Source organism: Puma concolor, chromosome A3 (genome assembly GCF_028749965.1).
Source record: "Puma concolor isolate L17-30 chromosome A3, mPumCon1.1.hap2, whole genome shotgun sequence".
Lineage (NCBI taxonomy): Eukaryota > Metazoa > Chordata > Mammalia > Carnivora > Felidae > Puma > Puma concolor.
Genome location: NC_141669.1, coordinates 28,987,602 through 28,996,057, shown reverse-complemented (window position 1 = coordinate 28,996,057; position 8,456 = coordinate 28,987,602).

The window sequence follows — 8,456 nt, the reverse complement described above, 5'->3', positions numbered from 1 at the left end:
AAACAATGACAGTGCTACTACCTAGGGAGATAATGAGTAGTTACATACTGTTCCAAACTTTCCTTCCTCTTTGAAAGCCCTGCTCGGGGAAAACCTAAGGGTCTTCAGAGGGCAATAGGAACGTGCAAGGAGATCAGGCACAGGTGTAGAAAGTAGGTATCTTCACTGGATAATCTCGTGCCTCCAAGGCTCATGCATTTCCATCTGGCTCTGGTTATACTTCTAATCAATATATACTGTTTTTCTTTTCTCCTTCTCCTCCTCCTCCTCCTCCTCCTCCTCCTCCTCCTCCTCCTCCTCCTCCTTCTTCTTCTTCTTCTTCTTCCTCTTCTTCTTCTTCTTCTTCTTCTCTTTCTTTCTCCTTTGGGGGCCTATAAGAGGGAATACTAAGGACTTCCATCTGCTTTCCACCTGCTTACTCAAGAGAGTGGAATTTTTGCTACAAGCAGGAGATAGATGAGCAGTTTGAGCTGCTAAAATCCTTCAGGCTTTGGGGTTTGACAAAGACCATAAAGGAAGGATTTCCACAGTGTGCTTTTTTGTTCTGTGAGCTACTGGTGGACTTTCAGTAGATATAAGTATGTAATTTTGTAGTAAGTATATATTTTTTATTAAGTGATCTCTAAACAATTTGGTCATTTTGGATGAAAAAATGAAGTAGTTATTCCACAATTATTTGACAAATGTTATCATATGTTATATTCAAGTGTTCACCAAAATACCATCATAACCCTAAAAATGGCACTTGTTTTTATCAAGGACTGTTTGGAACAGTTTATTTCAGTCTACAAGTTGCTCTTTGTCTCAGCCTAAGTATTTTCAGTCTACAAGTTGCTCTTTGTCTCAGCCTAAGTATTTTCCCATGTTTTTTTTTAAATTGAAGTATAATTAATGTACAGTGTTATATTAGTTTCAGGTGTATAATATAGTGGTTCAATAAATCTGTACATCACTCAGTGCTCATACCAATGACTCTTTAATCCTTTTCGCCTATTTCACCCATCCCCCCTACCTCCCCTCTAGTAACTACCAGGTTTTTCTCTGTATTTAAGAGTCTCGGGGTACCTGGCTGGCTCAGTTGGTTAAGTGTCCCATGATCTCGCATTTCGTGAGTTTGAGCCCCACGTTGGGCTCTGTGCTGACAGCTCAGAGCCTGGAGCTTGCTTCAGATTCTGTATCTTCCTCTCTTTCTGCCCCTCTCCTACTTGTGCTCTGTCTCTGTCTCTCTGTCTCTCTGTCTCTCTCTCTGTCTCTCTGTCTCTCAAAAATAAACATTAAAAAACCAAAGTCTTGTGGGTTTTTTTGGTTTGTGCCCTTTTCCTCTGTTCATTTGTTTGTATAATATAGACATCTGAAAATTAGATGTTTTTTTGGTAAAGACAACTATTGTTCCCCTGGTCCCCGCTGTCTCATCTGTTAAATATTTCACTATAGTGTCTTGATTCCATAGATAATTTCTGACATTTTCAAATAAAGAATAGTAACCTCTCTGTGTGTCAATAGATGTTTCTGAACAAGTGCAGAGTAATGCTGTCCAGGATGATTTTGATGGATACAGTCACTAATGGTAGAGAAGATAACAAATCTATGGAGGTATCCTCTGAAGTTGTATTCCTTATGACAAAAATGAGTCCATTGCCTTACATGGTAGCTTATGAGAAACCAACAAAGTTAGCGTCCTTACAGAGGAACAAACTGACCATCAAATATTAAGTGATTTTGATAGGAAATGCAAGCACTATCTTCTGTGGACTTCGAGATACTTAAACTTAGATTTTGCTAAAACTGCAGTGTACAAATCCATTCTTGGCACATATATGGTGAATACATATTTATTATTTGTAAGCCTTTATGTAGCTGTACACAGTTTTATTAAAATCAAGGCTGATGGAGCAGTGACGTAAAGACGGATGCTGTGACATGAATAAAGGTTTGCACCTGAGTGCTTGTGTACCCGCTGCTTTAATCATAGGAACCAGTTGGAAAATAATAAAATGCTCTCTCATCTTGGTTCTGTATTAAGGAAAATAGTGCAAATTGTAAATACAGTGAATAATAGTCATAGAATGGTTGTTTTCAGTGTATGCTTTGGAGAAATTGGCACCAAAGAAAGACTTTCCTTTTCCATTCTTAAATAAGCCAGCAAGTGGACACAGTTTTCAAATAAGCACTGTAAATAATTGATAGGATAAAATGTCTTAATGACCCTGATAATGCTAGTAAAGACTATATGATTTTTAATGTATTGCTCAGATGGAATATTTCAGTAATAGAATTTATTTCTTAGAGAGTTGTAACCTATTATTTTGAGTCTAAAATATGATTTCAATGTGGTAGATAAAACATCTGGGCTTAAAAGGCAGACAAAATCTTGGTGCAGTGACTCCATTGCTGAGAAAGGTATTCTTTTCCAGAACATGATAGTTGTTTTCAATGATCTGCGAATCACAGCTGAGTGTTGAGACAGAATGTGATGAAATCCTTTCTAGAGCTGAAAGCGATAAATAAATTGATTAAGAATCTAGGGGCGCCTGGGTGGCGCAGTCGGTTAAGCGTCCGACTTCAGCCAGGTCACGATCTCGCGGTCCGGGAGTTTGAGCCCCGCGTCGGGCTCTGGGCTGATGGCTCGGAGCCTGGAGCCTGTTTCCGATTCTGTGTCTCCCTCTCTCTCTGCCCCTCCCCCGTTCATGCTCTGTCTCTCTCTGTCCCAAAAATAAATAAACGTTGAAAAAAAAAAATTAAAAAAAAAAAAAAAAAAAAAGAATCTATTCAACCCTTCCTCTCAAGTGAACCATTTGAACTTCCCAGTTTTTGAGTATAATAAGCTTGTCAATTTAGTTTATGATGGAGCCCATGAAAAGAGTTTTACGTAAGACAGTCTTCTTTTTTTATGATTTCATGATTGATCCTAATATGGAGAACTATCTAACATAGCCATCAAATGCTTCCATTTCAGATCACATATAATAATCATGGAGTACTGTCATATAATTGAGCAAAAAATAAAGAAAAATAAAGTAACTAACAGGATCATGGTGAAGCTACTCATCATGAAATCAGATAAAGAGAATTTATAAAAATATTGAAAATTATATCATCTCAGGAATCTCTTCCACCCAAAGAAATCTTGCTCTTCTGAATTCCTGTATCATTTCTCATCTATATCAATTGTTTTCTTATTTTTATATGCTTGGCTTAGTTCTTCTTTCTTATTTGACTTATATTCATATTACATGTGACTCTTACTATTTATTGTAAGGCAAACTCTATTACAAACAATAAAACCACACCCGGTTATTTATGTTTTGTCTATGCCGGTTTCAGGTCAACAATAGCAGAGTTTAACCATTCTAAAGGGAATCAAATATTCCAGAAAACCGAATCTATTTCTTTCATTCTGGCCCTTTATGGACAGACCCTTATACTGGGGTATACGTCGTTCAAGACCAGAGATTTAGTAAGTTTTGTCAGATACTTGAGTGAGTTGTCTCAAGCTTAGTAACATCTGATATTTTTATAGTGAATTTATTCATCCATCTAGAATTACCCTTATGGATACTTTTACCAGAACGTCACTCATATTCAGACTATCCTTTGTCAAGTTAAAACTCAGTTGGAATATTATGAGCAGTTATGCATGAAACCAGAGGTGTTATCCTACTTACTGCTGTTATGGTAAAGTAAGCCTGGTAAGTTCTCATGGGACGGAAGCAACACATTTTGACAATTTCCAATTAGCCACCCCAAACTGATTCTCCAAAATAAGACTGCAGCTCCTCAAAAGACCCATGTTCTCCCCAGGCAGACTTGAGTTACTATAAATCATAGTGACACAGTGCACTCACCCATAAGACCTAATATAAAGATAGTCTCCTAAAGCACATTCGAATTCAGCCTTATCATAAAAAGCACCTTGGGGTACACTGAAAATTCTATGGCCACTCAAGTCTTTTTATCAGTTATAAGCGAATGATTTTTAAATGCAAATATTTTCTGTTAAAAGAGTAAAGTAAAACCTGCATATTTTGGAACATTTTAAGATTAATAGTCAGGTTTGTGGATGATGCAGACAGACTGCAGGATCATTACATTTTCACTCACATCCAGAACCTCCAATCTGTAAGATTAAAGGCAGTCTATTTTTAAATTATTGCAGCACATCCCCATACTAGCTTTCTTACAAAGGTGGGGGGGGGGTATTTCTGTATTTGATTATTGGAGTAACATGGTTATTTCAATCATGTGGCCATGATTTTTTTTTTAGCTTTGTACACATAAAAGGTTTTTTTCTGATACCTGAGGTATTTCAGAAGCAAAGAGATAATTCTGTGTTCAAGTCTTTTTAAAAATCAGACTCCAACTTATATTTAACCCATAGCTTTAGAGACAAACAAGCTTTTAAGAAACATCTGGTCAAATGTATTCACTTTATAGAAGAGGAAAGAGAAAAATAAAGTGATTTGTCCAAATTCAAATAGCCAGTGGGCAGATGAGGATGAGACAACTTGGCCCAGATCTTGATCAGATAACTACACGCTGCTGTCTTCATACGGTGTTAATCCCCAAAGAAGATTTCAACTGTTTTACACCTCTTTGAGAAGAATTGGATGAGATTTCACTGAGTCTGACTGGAAGAGATAGGCACCATTGTTCATACATGGCAGCTAACAAAATTGAAGATTAGACATCAGAAGTGGTTTGCCCAAAGTCATGTCGCAGGTAAGGGCTTGAGCACTCTCTCCACTGTTCTCTTTACCAGACTCCCACTGAGGTTGCTAGTTTCTGCATGAAAGCTTATATCAACAGTTTTCATTTCACAGACAATCAAATGATGTATTTTGTAACTATATGGCCACAGGTTATGATTAATTGCAGTATGCACTAATTTAGATGTTATAGAAATTAGGAGGTAATTATGTGTCACTAAAATTATCTGCACACCTCACCAATTACTGCAGACTACTATAGTTGGCAATAACACTCTCCTACGGAAAAACAGGGTAGAAAAATATATTTCTCTAGACAAAGTTAACATTTTCTACTTATCAAGGTCATTGCACACCACGGACATTGTGACATTCTTGACTTGTGGTATATTGTACTCTTTATTTTTGGCATAAAAAAGCTTTAATATAGTCTTATAAAATGATAATCTGTCTTTATTTCCCACAGTTTATATATCTAGGTGTTGACTTCAGTCTTCATCTACATTTGCTAGTTAATGAGCAGTACATTGTTGAGGAGCAAAGATTATAAAATGTGAAGATATATATCCAACAAGTTATAAATAAATACAAATCTGAAGTTGGGTATCTCATCTTGATAAGGTCTCCTCCCCAAACCACCTGTAATTGTGCAAAGAGTGGTTCCATGTGTCATTTCTCTGAATTGTCCCTTTTCCTTATCTTTTTGATGTGTTCCTCTAAGTTAGAAATAATCTACAGGAAGCATAAGCAAATGGAAGCAACATTTTGATGATTTTAAGACTCAACTAAATCAATGAAATAAATCGGCTAAATGCATATCTTAATACTGTCATTAGTTTTTAAGCAGATCAATTTCTATGTTGCATGTATACACTTTCCTAGAATTTTCAGTTCTAGTCATTAGTAAATTATGTTCTAAATTTAAATCGGTGCTAATAATGTTTGTGTGGGTGGAATGAGGGTGAATGATGTGTGTGTGTGTGTGTGTGTGTGTGTGTGTGTGTGTGTGTGTGTTTGGGAGGAATGACTGCTGCTGATCAAACCAATTTAGCTATTGTAATGAAATTAGGTATTTTTTTTTTCCTTAGACATGTTTTGGCATCACCATCAAATCACATAGTAGATAGATTTTGTTTGCTTTCTTTTGAAATATTTAGAGCCATCAGAGTTCTTTTTTTCTCATAAGCAGTGAGGCAGAAGCAAGTCAGAGTTGAGTTTTATTCTAATTGTATAGTATCAGCATTGTAACCTCAGCTCACTTGCTTTTGTGATAGATGCTAATTAAATAACCTTTAATCCAGGAAAGTTTATATTTAATTGTGTGTCATGGAGGGCATTTTTTTTAATTCTAGGAGCTAGCTATGCCTCCCACCTCTTTCTGAGTAAACCAGTGACAAGAATTTATTTCTATATAGTTTTCTCTCACATTTTTCTGTATTCCTCTGCCCTTGTCACAATAGATTGAATCTAGAGCCAGAGGCAATCATGGATTAGTTGTTAATAAAAAAGATCAACTACCCAGAGGTGATGTGATGTAATATCTGTCAATACTGATGTACTATATTGGATACTAAAAAGCATAATCAGCAAACATTGAAATGGGGCCCACATAGAAAATGTATATATATAAAAAAAGAAACTATACCCTATGTTGAAAAGGTTTAAAGAAAACTTGGTCATTAGAGTTATTAATATATCCTGAGGAGCAGTAAGAAACTATCCCTACCATCTTGGAAATTCTGATATATACGAGTCTCTAAATTTCAGGGACACAAGCTGACTATGGTGTTGTGAATATAGTAGTTCCATAGTTTCTAATTCTCCTGTAATTCTTTGTAATAATCCTTATATTGAAGAAATTAGGCAATGGGAAAAAGTGGGAAGTGTATAAAAAAAAGTCCATTTACTAAACATAAGAGCACTCATGAAACTGGAAGGGAACATAGATGTCCTCATGGATAACCTGTTTATCTTTCTTAGTTAGTAGTGAAGAGGGCACCAGAATCTACATTTTCAATAGGCTTTCCCCTAGTAACCTAACTTTCTATACTTCTCTTAGATTATAACCACAACTTTAATTATTCACTCTAAAATAATTACTCAGTGGGATGGGGCACCTGGGTGGCTCAGTTGATTAAGTGTCCAACTTCAGCTCAGGTCATGATCTCGCAGTTCGTGAGTTCGGGTCCCATGTAGGGCTCTGTGCAGGCTCTGTGCTGACAGCTTGGAGCTTGGAGCCTGCTTTGGACTCTGTGTCTCTCTCTCTGCCCCTTCCCTGCTCCCGTGCTCTCTTTCGCTCTGTCTCTCTCTCTCTCTCAAAAGTAAATAAATATTAAAAATTAAAAAAAAATTCAATGGGGAACCTAGGTGGCTCAGTTGGTTGCACATCTGACTCTTGGTTTCAGCTCAGGTCATAATCAGGGTTTGTGAGATAGAGCCCTAAATTAGGCTCTGCACTGACAGTGTGGAGTCTGCTTGGAATTCTCTCTGTCTGCCTGTCTGTCTCAAAATAAATAAATATTTAAAAATAAAATAAGTAAAATAAAATAAAATAAAATAAAATAAAATAAAATAAATAAAATAAAAACTCAATGATCACAGCACAGGTAGGTAATAGGTAGGTAGGTAATAGCTCACAGCACACTCTCCCTTCCTTTTGCTCCAGCTCTTTCTGGTCTTCCCCTCCCCTTATCTCTGACAAAATCCTACTCACCTTTTAAGATCTGACCCAAATGACCTGTTCAGCAACAAATTATCCATGGTGCATGGCCACACTCTCTTCCTCTATCCATGTGTATCTCTTAACCATATATTGTCTCATATTTCAGGAGCCTCAGCACTTGTCTGCTTCTCTCAAGTGACTGTCTGCTCTTTAAGGAGGTGATACTCATTCCATCAGCCTCTCTTACTCTTCCACGGGGACTAGAACAAAGTCCACCATGTATTGTGGATGCTTCACAAGTAGGATGATTTGCACAGAGGTGAACGAGCTCTTGTTCCTTTGCCCAGTTGTGTTGTGTTTGCCACTGGGGTGAAAATAATGAACTTTATCTTTTTTAGAATATCATATTTCAGAATAGTTATTTTTGTCTTTAATTCTTTTCAAAATATGGTTTAAGGAGAAAAAAAAGGTATCCTCTAAGAAAACCATATAGTTACTGGAAAAAAAAATAAATACAAGATTTCCTAACCAGGTAACAACATAAAACTCAGAAACTAGAATGGGTCTTGCCACTGGCATAATAAACCTTTTGATTTTATTGTGTCCCCTATTAATGTGTTATCTCTTTCTGCCAGCATATACCACAAGCAGATTTCTGAAAGCTCCCCCTAAATAATTCTCATCCTAAAAAATTATTTAGTTACTTATGAAGGATATTAATGGTCTAAGACTGTGAAGAAAACAATAATTTGTCTGCTTTTTTGATTTAAGGTTTTGTTTTGTTTTAAACAATATAATGCAAAACTATTGCAAAATGTTGCAATTATCTTAGACATCCTAGATTCTTAGAGCTGAAATGGAACTTAGATCATTTAGCTAATATTCCATAGAGTTACAGCAATTGTCTCTGGGAACATCCCTTCATACTTTTTTTTTACTCCTGCCCCCTTTATTATGATGCTTTCCCTATGTTTGGGGGGCTTTTGGTGACTCCACTTCTCCAAGACTAATTTGTGGTTGTTGGCTTGCTTTTTTGTTCCATTACATTTACTGTCCTTGAATTCACATGCACGTCTCACTAACATATG